At 44.6% G+C, this 16,870-nt stretch overlaps 1 protein-coding gene across 2 annotated transcripts in view; it reads left to right on the top strand.

Annotated features, from left to right (window-relative positions):
* Fam110b (family with sequence similarity 110 member B) overlaps window positions 1–16,870 on the top strand; it is a 126,707-nt gene that overhangs the window by 56,419 nt on the left and 53,418 nt on the right. Inside the window, exons 1-2 of one of the 2 annotated variants that reach the window (XM_005362283.3) lie at window positions 2,985–3,172; window positions 7,953–8,038. The gene's annotated coding sequence lies outside the window, so the exon portion shown is untranslated. Of the gene's footprint in view, window positions 1–2,984; window positions 3,173–7,952; window positions 8,039–16,870 lie in introns of those variants that run through there. The other variant, XM_026786733.1, reaches the window with a different exon arrangement.

The following is a 16,870-nucleotide window of genomic DNA, read 5'->3' on the forward strand; positions in this document are numbered from 1 at the left end:
CAAACAGGTTAATTTGCCTTATTTACTTATCTTGGCCGCAGCATTGAGGAAAGCCAAGGTAGGATAGCTAGGAGGAACGGAAGCAGGAGCTCTGGAAGACCACTGCTTACTGGCTTTCTCTTGATGGCTTCCTCAGCCTGTGTCCTTATACACCCCAGGACCACCTGCCCAGGAGTGGCCCATCCACCATAGCCTGGGCCCTCCCACATCAATCACTAATTAAGAAAATACTCCACAAACTGCCCTACAGGCCAGTCTTAGGGATGCATTCTTTTCGATCGTTGTCCCCTCGTTGACTTAACTCTAGCTTGTGTCTAGTGAACGCAGAAAAGCAATGAAAACAGGCAAGGGTCATGGGACTGTTAAGAAGGGAAGATCTAACATGAATGAATCCAGTTATCATCCACACTTCCTGAGGGCTTCTGCCACTCACTCTTTTCCCGCTTCAGTTTCTTCTTGGTTCTCTTCCTGCTGCCTCTTGCAGACTTTGCAGCCTCCCAGGGCCTTCCCAGCTCCCAAGTTGTCACCCCGGCGGCAGCAGAGAAATGGTCCCCAGTACCAGCTGGCTCTTTAGCTACCCAGATTCCCTCAGACTCCTGCATCGCACTGCAGTTTACTGAGTGCTCATTTGTTCATCATCACTCAGTAGCCGCCTCCCTCATCCGGGTGGACATCATGTCAGAATCAGGACTTCCTCTGGTACTGGTGCTTCAAAATAATCGCAGTGAATGAATGCTGTTTCTAAATCAAAGATACATTGATTCAAATCAACACAGCTGGTTATCCCCGTGTGTGTGTGTGTGTGTGTGTGTGTGTGTGTGCGCGCGCGCGTGCGCATACATAGATGTACAAGTAACAGATTACCCCAGCTCCCCTCGCAGAGTATGAAAGAATACCGATGAATTGTTACTCTGGTTCAAACAAATATCCAGTCTGAATGTGCTGGAGGTTACCATCCAAGAAAGGACAGTTGCTTCCTTTTCTTGGAACCTATCTTTTTAATGTCTTCAACAAAATAAGCGTGGAAGAAATTAATCAAACAGCTTTTCCGTGCCTATTTTGAGTGGGCAGTCTGTTAACTGAAGAGGAAGGCGGAAACTGCGAGATGTTTCCTAGATAGATGCCTACAAGTGCTACTAGTCTGTATCCCACAGCCGACGAGGAGCTGTGCTTCAATCCAAGGCTCCAGCCTAGAACTCCTTCTGGAGTTCGCCCAGTGATGGCTGTGATGGGCTCTGATCGCCACTCATGGTGGTGTCTCACCAAAGCACACGTGGCAGCCACTTTCTCTGGCACGTTTTTCCATCCTATAGTTCCAGCTCGTTGTGATGTCAGCCGTCCTGTCTGAGTCTCTCTCACTCACTCATGGGTGTATGGACCTGAGTTTATTTTTTCCAAAGAACCTTGTGTTCTTCGTCAGTGTTTGTTTCCTATTTCTCTTGACAATTTCTCAGGAATATCCGAGCAAATTGCAATGCCTGTGGACCATGACAGCTTTCTGTAACAATTTTTAGCTAAAAGTCAAAAGAATGAAATGTGTGCAGTAAGAGATTGTCACCGCATCCTTGGAGCGGAACATGACTTTGTAGCGCATACTCTTGTCAAGGAATTAAAGATGGGCAGGCCTGCTTAGCTGTTAACCTATAGAACCTGTCAAGAAGAAGGAACCTGGTGCTGAGGTGGATCTCAGAACTAACAGTGCATCTACTAGCTGAGTTTTCTCCCCTTCTTCATGTCAATTTGTCATCTGAAATTTAATTTTTCATTATTAGCCTAAACACTTCTGTGATATCTTATAATCTGTACTGTAAATCCTTGCTGAAATACAGTTATGTTTATAATGTCCTAAAGATGTCTTTTAGTTTCATTCATGCACAATCAAGAATGCTCCATATCCACACAAGAGTAGGAGAATGACTTCCAGTTCCAGGGAGTGCCTGGGATAGCTCTGTGAAGCCTGCCTGCGCTTCATTTATCGCTGGACAGGGGTAAAGAGGTTAGGAACTTGATACAGGGAGGGAGGGAGGAAGAAAAAAAGAAAGAAGGCAAAGAGAAGAAGGAAGGGAGGGAGGAAGACCAAATAGATCCATAAAGATTACTTAATTTTGACCTCATGTGCTAAGTGCTTAGAATTCACTGGTAATATTTTTTTGAGTCGATACCTTGATTATTTCTGGGACACAAAGACATTTAAATATTTGCAAAAGATCATATAACTTGGAAATGAAAGATCTAGAACTTAAGCCCAGGGAGCCTGCTGCTATGTTACAGGGTGTGATTTTTGTTCTGTACCAGGCTGCCTCTCACAGGACTTGGCTCCAAGTAAATTGTGTGATGGACAAATTCATCTAGTTTGTTTCTTTTGCAATGACTTGAGATCACTTTTTCTCTTTGAACTGCGAATTATTAATCATTATAGTCAGGAGGGCAGTCTTTGATGCCTCGATTAGGGTGTTTCCACCATGGATGGAAATCTGCATGGCATTTTAAATATATTGAGGAGAAATTGATTAACAAATTGCTAATCGTGGTAAATAAGGGGAGCCATGGAATTTCTAGCTGTCTTGCTAATATGTCTGTGTCTTCAAATTGATTATTGTTCTTCAGTGCTGGGGTCTAAGTATAAGTCTGCAGGTAGCACTATGTATTGATCTAAACACTCTTTGTTTCTCAGATCGGGGGTAAATAAGGATGCACTTTAAAAATCACTTACGGTTTAGGAGGTGATACCATTAATCCTTGAAATGACAGCAAATCAAGATGATTGTGTCTGTAGGGTTTAATTTATTAAAATTTAATTTGCTCCTGTGCCTTGCTCCAGTAGCTCCTGTGCTAGCAAACTAGCTATAATTAGATTAGCAGCCTGCTCAGTGCTGGCGACAGCCTGTGCCTCAGAGAGCATGTGCTGGACTCGGCCTGTGCCTCCTCCTCATTGGCTGGCGTTGCTGTTCACCCGCTTGATAGGTTTCCACAGAATCGGTATGCTGCATTGGAGCTGTAGATCCAGAGGCACTGTGCTGTGTTCTTGCCGAGCAGAGGCAAGGCGCTTGGGTGGTTGTATCAAAGAAGGCATACGACCCGGCCGAGCAGGTGTTCTTTGTTGCAGAAACTCGTGGATCAGGACCTTGCAGCTAGCTGCAGGGGGAGGTCAGTGAAGGAGTCTCAGTTCACGGTAATTGCTTGAGTCTTTCTCTCTCTTATGAGAACACAGCCATGCATGAAATGAAGCGTGCTCGCTATAGTGTCGTCTGTCTCATCTGCTTGGGCTTTGTGGACGCTGTGTCTGCCCCTGGGTTCCGTACTGACACACATTCTCACGGGCTGCTTGCGTGGTAGACAGCTCGCCTGCCCAGGAAGGAGCTTTGTTTTCACCTGAATGCAAGGGTGCATGTGCCTGGGAGCGATTCTTATTGGTTCTCTTCTGTCCTGGAAAGCCGATGCAGCTTCCATGTAGGTGTCTTTGTTGGTGCATGTCAGGACTGTTGCCTTCACTTTGAGTCCTGACTCCTGAATAATTTGAAATTAAGGAGAATTTTGCTGGTCATACTTTACTTAGCAGAAGGCAAAAGGCTCCTGATTTGTCATCTGGCTTTTAGCCGGGAAGTACTGTGCTATTGTTTCTTCACAGATGTGTGCAGCCTTCATTTTGGATGGCTTTCTTTGTCTTACCTTCTGTAGTTTTATTGAAGCATCTTTAGTACAGGGAGTGTTAGCAGAACACCTTCTGCGAAATAGACACACGCAGGTGTTTCCCAGCCACGCCTGAGGAAGTGTTTGACCCCAGGTTTTGTTTAAAGGGTGCCACTCTGGCTGTTGAAACCTCACAGTAGAGAGATGGGGTCTTACCACTCTGACCGCTGCTCAACGTTTTTGCTTCACTTTAGGACTACCTGGTTTATTTTCCAGACAAGGCAATAAAGAATCTTAAATTCTGTGATAGAGGTAACCTACTATAAAGGAAAAAAGAGTTAGCAAGAACAAGGGTCCAAAATCCTCAAAACCAGCCGGCCCTGTCATGGGTTCAGAACCCCTGCTTCCGTTTGAGTCCTTTAACTTGAAACCTGATGTCCTTCGCTATCGGACTGCAGACTGTACAGAAACTTGTGTCCTGAGTCACCAGTCACAGGGCTGGCTGGCGGCCACCATGCGTCTGCTATCAGCGGATAGACAGGCAGATTCTGAAAACTGTCCGGGACTGTCTCCTGCTCCTGAAAAGCCGAGGCTGCGGTTTATATAGTCTGTACCATAACTGCCGTCCTCCAGGTCTGTGTCCTGCTTCCAGCAGGTCGCCATGGAATCTTTGGCAGCCCCCTAACTCTGCCTCAGCCCAAGCCCTCACTCCCAGGTCTGCCTGGGAGAGAAAAATTATCCAGGGTCAGCATTCACTCGACTAACAGTTCCGAGAGGAACTCAGGAGCCCTGTGGAAGTTCAGTGGGTGGTAATGCAGTGTTGAAGGCTGAGAACCTTGGAGTAGTGATAGACCTACAGTCTCTGTGCCCTGAGGCGGTGGGGCAATGTTTTCAGCTTTGAGACACCCTGCATGGTGAAAGGAACACACAGCCATTCTACTTCGTGTGACACCCCGGTGCAAACCCCATCAATTTCATGTGGCCAGCGCCCACCCTGGTTCACTCCTGGCCACTTCAGGGAGGGCAGTGTCAGTCAGGATGGTTTGGTTTTTTTTCTCAAAAGTCCAGGTACCCCTTCTGTCTCTTCATCATTTTTGGCCTGACATTCCCCCTATTGCAGACATAGACAGAATCTTTCTGCCTTTTAAAACTTAGGTTTGGACACTCATCTAAGGAGGAATAAATTGATACAGTTCTGTAACTGCCCCATTTACATATGCAGGGTTGGGATCGAACCCAGGGCCTAGCACATGCTAGGCAAGGGTCTCTGAGCTGTGCCCACCCCCTTCCCTCCTAGTCTCCTGGAATACTCACTACCTTTCTGAGGAGGCCACCTTAAAAATAGATTGCGGATGTCTTCCCCTTGTTTACTGCTGAAGCTCTGTCCCCTGTAAACTGCGGAGGGGAGTGCCTCCTGTGAGCTGCACCCAGGCCTGCTTTACCTGAAAAGCTAGGAGTAGGGGGGGTCTGTTCTGGGGGAGTGGCGCTGAGCCTGGCTCTTCAAGAATCACCATATCTTAAGGAATTTCTTAAATCCTTAAGTGTAAATGTGTAAACATTGTTGCCTGCTGATGGCCAATGATGCCAGTTAACCTGAACTAGGAGATATTTTTAATAGCAGGACGGAAAGAATTTCATGTTTTTGCAGTAACACACCATGCACTTTTACCTTCTGTTTTGTCTCAGGGATAGAGAGAATCTATCCCTGAGAAAGAAAATGAAAAGGGATTTTTTTTGGGGGGGGGGGGGACACATTAAAAGTTTGTTCAGTCTCCATCGAATTCTCTAGCTCTTGAAAGGAAAGTAATAATTCTGACCAATCAATGTCAGTCAGTGTGAGCGTGAAATACAGTGTTTTCAGGATTAAAGCATTTTTAGAACGCTGAGGCGTAGCTCACTTGGTCGAGTTTATGAGAGAGGCCCTGGGTCCAATTCCTAGTTTCTCAAAACCAAAACCAGATAAAACAGTTCCCATATTTGATACTTTCTCTTTTTCTTCTGGAGGCTTACAGTGACAGGTGAGGGAGCCAGCTTGGGACGCAGAAAGCATAGATACCACAAGACAGCAGGGCTGAGCAAGTTCTGAAAAACTAACGGTCAAAGAGAAGGGCAATGGGAAGTGCAGGCTGCTGGATGCCGGGTTCCAGGGCAGGACGGTCAGTGGCTTGTGACTGGCCACTCAGGTCCCTGTGAGTCCAAAAGAACGGGAGAGTTGCCTTTTGCAGTGGATGACTATTTCAGGGTTCACCCTTTTGAAGCTGCCTGGATCTGATAAGACTCCGAATAGCTTTATTCTTCTTTCGTTATTTTACGCAGCAGTGAAAGGCATTTACCATGAGCTTGGCCCTGTTAGCTGTTTTTGAGAAGATGAAAACCCTAGTCCCCTGCTGCAAGAATGTTTTCTGAGGAGCAGAACCTATATACCTACGAGCAGGAGCACAGGAGCAGACCTGTGCTCGGTCTGGTGATGCCAGTGTGGCCGGCCCGGTCTCTGGGAGGAAGGGAAGAGGGCCTTGGAAACAGGAGAGATGCAGCTTCCTCCTCTGTAGAGCGCATCTGCTGCCCATGCCAGGGAGGCATGTGTGTAGCCTCCTGTGTGTAGTCAGTTGTGGATTTGGAAGCATCACCATGTCTTATTTTAGACGCTTAACAAATGTAAACTATCGTTTACTACTCTGTGAAGTCTCGGAATCTACGTGCGATTGCTGCCTGGAAAAAGTGTTATCGTTAATGCCTCTGTATCACGGTAGACGTGAAATTTTCAAGAGTGTATCCGCTAATCTGAAAATGACCTAGGAAACATCACAAAGACGCTGTTATGACTGCTGTATTCTGAGTCATTCAGGGATGAGTTTGGGGTTTGTTCACAGTGCCACAAAGTACCCTCTCTGCTCTCGGATGCCAGTAGACTCTTAGTTTGTCTCTTATTCTCTAGAGACGCAGTAAAGACCAGCCTCTAAAACCTGGTCATGGACTGTAGCACTCTGTTGTGCCCGTGACCACGGCACCTGCTTCTCTGGCACTCATAAAAATTAATTTCTGAAAATGCCATGTGCTTTAACTTTAGATGTCCTTTCAGTCTTGATGAATTGGTAAGGGAGGGTCACTTTAGAGGTCAAGTATTTTTGCTACTTGTATTATCTTAACATGTGTAAAATTTCTACATGAAAGTGGGTATCATGTTTACCTTCCCTGTGGCCTCCAGTCTGGGAGCCTCGTCAGCACTGGCCTGGGCAGCCAGCAGTGCTCTGGGAGGATGACCTGGGCAAGCCCCTCTCTTCTTAGGCCTGGTGTGTCTCATTGCTCCTTCCCAGCCTGCCTTCTCAGTAGCTATTCTCCAAGGTTCTACCTGTCACCAGCTTCCTGTCCCTGCCCAGTACTTAGTGCTTACACTGGTCACTCACCTGCCATCTCATGTCCCCTCTCCCTTTGATCTTTCGGATTCCTGGCTCAGCAAGGCTGGGTGGCCCCTGGGCCTTCCTTGGCTTTTTTTTTCCCCCCTCTTCTGAGAACCTGCTTCCCCAGGGTCTTTGATTAGTTAGTGGCCACAGCTCAGCAGGACTTTCTGAGGCGGTATCTGCTTTTTGTTTTGTTTTTCCTCCCCAGTCACTCCTCTTTGGGTTGTAAATTCCATCAGGTCAGATTTTTGTCTTAAACCCCCAGAGCCTTGAACAGCACTTGACTCCTAGAAAATGTTCAGTCAGGACCTGCTGAAGGAGTTAATACATGAATGAGAAAATGAACAAGGAAATTAGCTGTAGTGGGAAAGGCCTGTGGCAACCGGGATCTCTGCTCCAGCCTGCTGAGGGCTTCTTACCCAGACTCTCCCCTGAATGTGCCTGGGTCTCCTGCTCTGGCATGGTGAGCACCAGCCAGCACTGAGGTTGTGTTTCTGCGATTTCTCTAACTTCACTTTGCCTGGTACTTTCTGTACGATTGTCCTTGTGGTTAAATTCTCTTCTAAAAACGAAATGAAAGCAGGAGTTGAAGTGTAGAGGCACCTTATAAATAAAATACAAAAAAAAAAAATAATGCATTTGTGTTACTTCCATGTCTACTGTCTAGTATTTAAATATCTATTGTCGAAGATCTCCTGAGTAAATTGGGAGCATGGGGACCATGGGAGAGGGTTGAAGGGGAGAGGTAAGGAAGGGAGGGGAGCAGAGAAAAATGTATAGCTCAAAAAAATCAATATATATATATATATATATATAGTCGGATTTTTAATGGATTACCATTTTACAGTGCTAAATATGTTTAATAATCTCCCTATTATTGCCAAATAAAAAACACTAATAGCCCTCTCTTCCTGTGTTTTTCAGATATTTCCTGCTGCAGAGTGCACTTTAAGCAAGGAAGGCTTTCCTTGCCTTTGCCTGCATTCCATAAAATACTCATTGCCTTTTCGGTAAGTGTATGACTTTGCTTTGATCCTTTCTAAGTAGAAGATATTGATTGTCTCTGAAACCTGTGTCACTGTTCTATTAAGACAAAGAGCCTGGGGTTTCAGGTATTTTTGCTCTCAGTCACTAAATAAACAAATAAGCCCATCAGGACCAAGACACCACCACCCAGGTTTCTCACCCTTGCCTGCATATGTGCTAATAATTACAATTGCTATGTGCAAGAGTGCTCATCACTAACCTCCCAGGTATTCAGAACACTCCATTTATTGCCTGGATTTGGAAACAGTCTACAAAGTGAGCATCTTTGTCCCTTAGTGAGAAGTGGACTGTCTGAGATGGGGCATGAGGTGAGGCGGAGTGGACCCTTGGAGCTGGTGTGGGAGCTCTGAAGGCCATCCTGAGAACCGGAGTGCCTAGACAGAGTCTGAATTCCATCCCAGGCACTGAGATAGAGAGGACCAGATAGATGGCACAGATCAATCAAACCGCAGCCCTGGCCTATTCTTCAGTTACCTTCCCAGCCCAGGCCATTATGCAGCCCGTTATCAGAGCGACTCAGCTCAATTCTGTGTTCGTATGGTTACAAAGATTCAACTGTGTGGCACATCGCATATCAGCTGGGCTATAGGCACCAGATCTTAGCCCTGCCTCTGGTCAATTCCGAGAGGGTCAGATCAGTGTGTAACAATTACTTAGAGTTCTTCTTCATAACCATTTGCAGTTTTCTCATAAATGGCACGCGATCTTATTTTTTCTTAAGCGCTGCAAGATATATAAGAAGCATAAGTTTTCTCTTACCCTTGACTTTTACCTACCTATTCTTTATTGCGCCTCTGTATCACTGGCCTTCATTCCTGCCTGAGCACATGCACTGTGGGTTAGCAGCGTAACGGGTACATAGGTAGCCATGGCACTAGTGTTTTCCATTGTTCTCAATGGTGCGTTTAGGATGACATTGTTGTACAGTGCTCACTGGGTGTTTGAAATGACTCCTTGTTCGTAGAAACTAAAACGGTGGGGGAGGGGTGAAGTCATGAAATAATAGGATATAAAATGATCTTATTAAGCTCTTTTCTTCATTTTTTTTTAGTTTAATTATTTCAGAACATGAGAACCCCTGAACATGCGACCTAAGACATTTTAAAATTGATGAGGGCGCCAGTTACTGAGAGGCCCTCCTGAGGCCACTTTCAGGAAACAGGATTAAAGGCCCCTTTGTGTTTAGTTTCTTGCTATCTTAGTCATATTTGAGTAACTGATAAAGTCAATTTTTCCTTGAGAATTAACTTTTTAAAAACTTCTGTGGGGTAGATCGTAATCCTTTCATATGGTGCCTACTAAAAGCTTGATAAGTCACCGGGAGTGAACACAGCCCTTGCACACTTCGGTATTAAGTTCCCCTGACTCAAAAGTCATGCTAGTCCCCCCCCCAACCCCGCAAACACCTTTATTTTTCTGGATCCTCCATAAAGAGCCCTGTGTCCCCTGCCGTGACTCAGCTTCCTTTCACATCGGCACCGCACTGGCACCACTGGCTTTTCTCTTCCCAGAACAGCTCTTTGCCAAGAGAATGACTCAGAGCTCAGGTCCCCTGGCAAAGTCAGGTGGGGCTCCCCTTGGGCCCTCTCAGCTGACCTTGAGTAAGGTCTCCTCAGGAACTAGGGCAGGTCAGCAACTGTAATGAGACTCTGTGCCTTTGGGCCAGCCAGAGCTGTTTAACAGGAGGGAACAGATAGGCCATTCTCTTGGAAAAGCAGTTGGGGTTTTAGATGTTTGTTCTGGAGAGGTTTCTGTAAGAGATGACGGCAGATAGTCTGTGCTTTAAAAAAAAACAAAACAAAAAAAAAAAAAAAAAAAAACTCGCCTGCCCAGAACAGAAAATGTAACTCTAATTTTAAGGATTTAACATACATTTCTTGTGAAGTTTAAGGATAGTTGATTATAATTACTAAGTTATTAATTAAGATATTTGGCACATTTAAAATGCCCTTTAAATCAAGTAAAAGACTAATTCTGTTGCCTTGTATGCGTAGTTGTTAGTCACTCAGGGGCTGTCTCCATAGAGACAGATGGTGATCACTGTCATGATCAGTAGTCACTAGATCGTTCGCAGGAATCTACAGCAAGGAAGGCCAGGCTACATTTGAGCCGGTAATGTAGATGTGAGCACTGTGCTGGAGGTGACTCATACCACTTCTGTCCATCACACAGGCCCTGAAAATAAAGTCCTAGGAGGGGTGGTGGTGCACACCTGTAATCCCAACACGCCAGAGGCAGAGGCAGGCAGATCTCTGAATTTGAGGCCAGCCTGGTTTACAGAGCGAGTTCTAGGACAGCCAGTAGTGTTATACAGAGAAACCCTGTCTTTAAAAACCAAAGAATAAAAACAAAACAACAACAAAAAAAAAAATGAAGAAGAAGAAGAAAGCTGAAGAATATTAGTATGTAGATGAGGGAGGTAGGACTATGTTCACTAGCTTCTCGACGATATAGTAAAATACCTGGAGTAATTAATATACAGAGAAAAGGTTTACTTTGGCTCACAGTGAGGCGGTTCTGGTCTGTGATCGCAGACCCATTATTTTAGGTGAGAGCATCATTTGGTAATGAAGAGGAGCACATGGCACAGCAATATGGGCCCCTTATGACTAAGAAGCACAAGAGGAAGAAGAGGGTGGCTTCCTGCAGTCCCCTGAAAGTCACTCCTCTAATGCCTTCACCGGGCATATCACTGCCCAGTGCCGTCCCCTGGGAATCAGGCCTTTGACACGCAGGCCTATGGAGAGCATCAAACATCCAATTCATGCTGTAGCAGGGATCAAAGAGGTTAAACCTCAGACCAAAGGGCAACCTTGTGATTAAACCCAGGGCTCCAACGTCAAACCTCCGTGACCTTGACACCAGTTGATCTCTCTACAGCAAAGGAACGATTAATTCCGCTGACAAGTTGGTTGTGGCCATTTGTGCAATGAAGAGAACAGGACGGGAAGGTTCCAGAGAAATAGGACTATCCAGTTTGCTATTGGAATGATTCCACGTGTTTATGAAAGGGAAGGAATTGACTATAGAGTTGAGGACTAGTGGGTGAGACTCTGAAGAGGGCAGGTATGGTGGCTGCAGTGGTCCAAAGGAATGCAATGCTTCTTGTTTTTTCCAAAACTCTGAAGTGTCTATTGGCATTTCTCAGTGTGGAGTAGAAGAATGTTCTGTATACTGAGATGTGCAGAGGACCACATGGTTGGCAAGTATCCTCCCCACTCTGGGCTTTCTCTTTCCATGACAACAGAAGATGAAAATATATTAAAAACTCAGTTTTTTAAAAAATAAAAAAAAGTTGCTTTAAAAATAAACAAATCCATTCTTGAAGGTGTGACAGAAAGCCTGAAAGTAGTTCTCGCTGTATTTTGTTGTCTTTGGGAAAGTCTTCCTCTGGGTCGGTGGAGGAGACTCCGCCGTTCCTACGCCTGCCCTTTATACTCTTTATGCACAGTCTTGAAATGCTTACATGTTAGCTCTTCCGTGCCAGCATCTAGAATCACCTGGCAGGTGGGGTGTGCACGTCTGGAAGGGATTTTCTTCGTGAGGATGATTGATGTGAGACGAGCCATCATAGCTGTCAGACCATCCGCTAGGCAGGGGACGCAGGCGGATGTAAACTAGAGAAGGTGCACTGAGCAGTGGCATGCATTCATAGCCGTCTGCTCGAGCGGGTGCTGTATGACAAGCTATTTCCAGCCCCAGTCCCCCCACTCTGAGGCAGAATCAATCCTCTCTCCTTAACTTGCTTTTGTCAGGGTAATTTCATCAGAACAACAGTAAAAGAAGCGAAGATAGTGGCTCTGCCTCTGGAGGACACATCCAAAGCCACATTCTCATTCCATCCTTGACCAGACAGGCAACTTTTCCTTGGCAGTCAGTGAGGAAGCCCCCTCTCGAGAAGAAAGAGGCTCATTCTGATCTTCACACAATGTCCCTTCAGCCATCAGCTCCTGCTGACCCTCCTCCGAGGCAGCCTGTGCTGTGACCATCTTCCTTCCCAGAAAACACTGTCACTGACTTAGACCTGTGCCTATATTCTCAGACCAGCTCAATAATTGATTGGAAATTTTTATCATCTTTTTTCTCTGTTCCTAACTTATTCAGCAGAGTTACCTATGCATTGATAAATTAAAATTACAGAGCCAGTGCTTATCTAACATCTCCAGTCTTATCCCAAGTCACTGTCTGCAATTTCTCTGTTCTCTGCATGCCTGGCTCAGGGAAGTTTAGGGTTGGCTTCGTGTGTGTGTGTGTGTGTGTGTGTGTGTGTGTGTGTGTGTGTGTGTGTGTGTGCGCGCGCTCGCGCACGCGCATGTGTATATGCATGCATGTGTGCGTGTGTGTAAACATGTGCCAGCACATGTACTTGTTCCTGTGTGTTATCAGAATCTACGAATACTTGACCATCCAGAAAGTCTGTAATTTATATAACGAATGTCTTTGCAACTTATCATAAAATGTGCTTATTGGGCAGCTTTCTGTTTATAGCAGTCCCTGAGACAGGCTACTTATAAAGTATGGAAAAGTCTATTTAGCTCATGGTTTTCGAAGACCAAAGGCATGGCACCTGTATCACATTCAAGCTGTAGAACTGTCTGTAAAGGTGACACTGAAATCAGTACTTTCTTCAAGCATCTGTGTGTTTCTTCTCAAATTCCATGATAAAAATCCTCTCAAAACTTTCCATTAAAACTATAGACATTGACTCAAAAACCTGAGAGAACGCAGTGGGGCAATCGTGACTTTCTTCTCACCCTGTGGGTTTGACTAAAAGCCCTAGCATCTTTTGAATCCTCCAGCATCACAGAGTCCTATGGACATATCAGCCTGCTGAAGTGGGTGGAAGCAGTTTGCATTTGCAGCTCGCAAGTTCTTCTGGAAATGGAAACTTTATTCAGTAGTGCAGAAGGAGAGTTGATGTCACTTCTTAAATGGCCATACTAGAGTGGCATCTTAATGGACCTGATACAGCAAGCGCAACTGGTGGTAGCAACATTATTTCCTCTGGAAGTCACAGAGACCCCTGACAGCAGAGAAAGCTGCAAGTATACCTGAGCCTGAGTCAGGCCCTCTGAGGAAAGTTCCACTTCAGATTTCCCTCCTGAGGACATTCGGACCTGCTCAAGGCAGCATTCTGCTCACTCAGGCCTAGTCCGTTAGTCCGTGAGTTCCTAACAGGTACTGATCAAGACCCCTCTGACAGTGTAGCTCATTTTCTCTGCAGCGTTCTGGTAGCTGATAAACACATTACAAGTAACAAGCTGGTTTTTACTCTGGATCTGCACATCTGGCTCAGTAGAGAGGATTTCAGATGTTTGGGACTGCAGTAGGACTTACACAGGAAGAGGGGCTAGTGTTTCTCAGCTGCCTCTCTCTATCTCTCTGACAGCAGCAGCTTGAGTCAAATTCAGCAGCTGGGGCTCACATGCCAGCCCTGAGATGTCAGTGAAAGGGGGTCACCCAGTCCATGGGTGCAGCAAGAAATGGAAACAGTGAGGTCAGAAATAAAAAGGAAAAACAAAAGATATCAGAAAGCTCATGTTATTTATAGATTGTTATCCATATGTTCGTTATAGTATATCATCCAAGAATTTAGCTAACTTAAGTCTGTTTTAGGTACCCTACCCACAGGAAGAAAAAAATAAAAAACTAGTAACTGTAAGATGATAGATTGGTCTATTTGGTCCTGGACAGTCACTGTCTTATAACCTCATGTTGTATACTCCAAATGCATACAACCAAATTGATTTTAAAATAAAATCTATTTATAGGACTTGAGGTTAAACTTTGGATGAGTCAAATGCCACAGCAACCAAAGCCCAAGTGTCAGTGACAATGTTCTTTGCAAGGCTTGGGACTGCCTGTCTAGTATTTTCAGGACTCTGGGATCGATCCCAGCACTGAAAGTGGGAGACGGTGGGCAGACTCTTAGGATCCAGACTCAACTGAATTCTATACTTTTGTTTAGAGTCCAGCTCTTTTAGAGTTGAGAATTTTAGCTCCAATTGGCTATTTCCTTTGGGTACAAAGGTCTCACCATTCAGACTGGATTCTTTATGAGTTGCCTTCTAACTGCAGACTGGGAGAGGTCTATCTCAAAAGTACACACATCAAAGCTCAAACATGGCCTTCCCCACTGTTCACACCTCCTCTTGGCTTCCAGTTGCATGTAAACTCACACTTCATGTGTCCAGTGCTGGCTACACCGCTCATTAAATGGAGATTCTTAAAACAGGCATGAAAGATACGCTTCTAGTTCAACAATTGATGGTGTATTTCTTTAATTTAAAAACGTACTTTTATTTGGGAAGAGAGGGTGATGGCCCTTCACTTAAGCAATGAGAATTTTAGAAAACTGATATGTGACTTTTATAATCATCTTACAATTTAGAAAAATGTGTAAGTTTTCCTCATGACCAAGGGGGGCTGCACATTTGATTTTAGGAGGTTTGAGGAACTGTCTGGGCACATTTCTCTATCTATTAACTATTTGAAGACTCTTCTACCCCTCCAGTAGCCATGTCCATGATACGGCCTGCTGCTGGGTTCTCCAGCAATGGCTTATCCCAGCTGCTGTCCCTGGGCACTGGCCACTCAAATTCAGTAGCACCCACTCCAGTGTACCTACCTCATCTGTCTATAGCATCATTTTTATAATGGGATCGCTGGCCCTCTTAAGGGCAGCCAACAAGTGTCAGGCCAAAGTGTCCTGCCTCAGTTACAGCCTTTGAGAGCATTCTTATTTTTAGCAGCCTTTGGTTACTAAGCATTTGAGTAAAAGATATGATTTGAGCATGCCACTTTAAATCTGCTTTAACCAATGGGAAATTAAGAGATCACTTGAAGACATTTTTACCAAATTTCTAGCATATTGGGATTTCCCATTGCACCTTGGAATGATACTTGTTATGTGTGTTTGCTATGCACCTTATTAATTTAAATGCACAGTTGTGTTTTTGAGTGCTCTATGGTGATTGACACTTGGACCTGGTTGGTACAGTTACTTTTTTTTTTTTTTTACTTAATAAATATTTTATTAGCTGCATAATTAAACGTGGATTAGGTATCAAGAGAATACAACTTAACTTTTATGAATAAGAACAAGAAAATCCCAATACTTCAAAAGTTCACAAAATTGTAGAAAAAAGTCGAAGTGATTTTGCATCATTAATCTTTTAGGAAGACCTTTCACAAGTTACTTAAGCTCCAAGTATATTGGGAATAGCAAAAATATTAAATAATTTATGAATTTATAATTCTATCTATTGTTGGACAAGAATTACTACATCTAATGCAGACAGTAAGTTCTCACTTTTATTTATTTATTTTTTTTACCATGTAACCTAATTTTTGTCATTCAGCTTACAATCTGCAGAACTCTGAATAAATAAATTAAGCTCAGGCAAAGAAATGGCCTATGATTGCAAATTCATAGATTTCTGCTGTAAAGTGGCAAGTATTTGTAATCTCGGTACAGTTACTTTTAAGACTGTCGAAACCTGGCTTTGAAGTATTGTATTAATCAGGGTGCTCTGGAGTAACAGAACTTATACAATAAATCTCTCTCTCTCTCTCTCTCTCTCTCTCTCTCTCTCTCTCTCTCTCTCTCTCTCTCTCTCTCTCTCTCACACACACACACACACACACACACACACACACACACACACACACACAAAGGGGCTTTATTAGAATGGCTTACAGGCTTATAGTCCAGCTAATTCAACAATGGCTGCCCAGGTACAGAAGATGCAAGAATCCAGTAGGTATTCAGTCCATGAGGCTGGATCTCTCAGCTGGTCTCCAGTATATATCAGAATCCCCCCAAAAGTGGGCCCTAGTGCCAGTGAGGGAATGGACTTGCTAGTGAGGGTGGGAAGAAGTAGGCAGGGTGGGGAGAGAGAAACAGAGAGAGACAAAGAGAGAGATACTCCTCCATGTCCTTTATATAGGCTTCCAGCAGTAGGTGTGACCCAGGTTAAAAGGGAGTCTTCCCAGCTCACAGGATCTGGATTAAAGGTGTTTCTTCCCACCACAAAGATCAGAATTAGAAGTGGATCTTCCCACTTCGAATGATTCAGTTGAGGAAAAATAAATCCTCAGAGGCCTCCCCAGTCATTTTTGAGGTTTTAGTTAATTCCAGATGTAGTCAAGTTGACAACCCAAAATAGCGATCACAAGTGTTGTTATAGTTCAGACTAATAAGTCACCTCTTCATTGGCATTTGGCCTCATAGATCAGTAGGACCACTGTGCACTTAAGAAATCCCATAGAGGATGTCACGGTTGTTAGAAACTTGCGTGGCACTGCCAGGGTGAGTGACATACTTTACAGCTACCACCTCTGGCCTTTAGCCCTGCATTTGCCATGGTGGACTGGGGTTCCTTAAGAGACTATGTCAGGACTTGTGTGTTTCCCAGTATGGAGAAAGGGATGTTACTAGATGAATTACTCAGGTGTCAGTGGCTTACAGGGTATGGCAGGAACAGTTATAGAGTTTGTTTTGCTTTGCCTCCATTGGCAGTTCCCAGGGGCTGGTCATGGTCGAGAGCTGGTAATGTGTACTTGCTCACTTAATTCTGACAATAGCCATCCATAACTGGGTAATCAACAGGCAGAATTTAAGGTTTCAGCACACCTTGTTTGGTGCCAGACCTGTCTCTTGTCACCTTGTCACCAAGCAGCAGAGCAATGGTTCCTGATCTCTGCAGCTTCCCAGCTCCTGGAGGTAAGCATTTTCCTCTGATTTGGAACCCATAATTGTTCAGTAAGATTAGATTTCAGGAAGGTTTTTCTGA

Source organism: Microtus ochrogaster, linkage group LG5 (genome assembly GCF_000317375.1).
Source record: "Microtus ochrogaster isolate Prairie Vole_2 linkage group LG5, MicOch1.0, whole genome shotgun sequence".
NCBI classification, from domain to species: Eukaryota; Metazoa; Chordata; class Mammalia; order Rodentia; family Cricetidae; genus Microtus; species Microtus ochrogaster.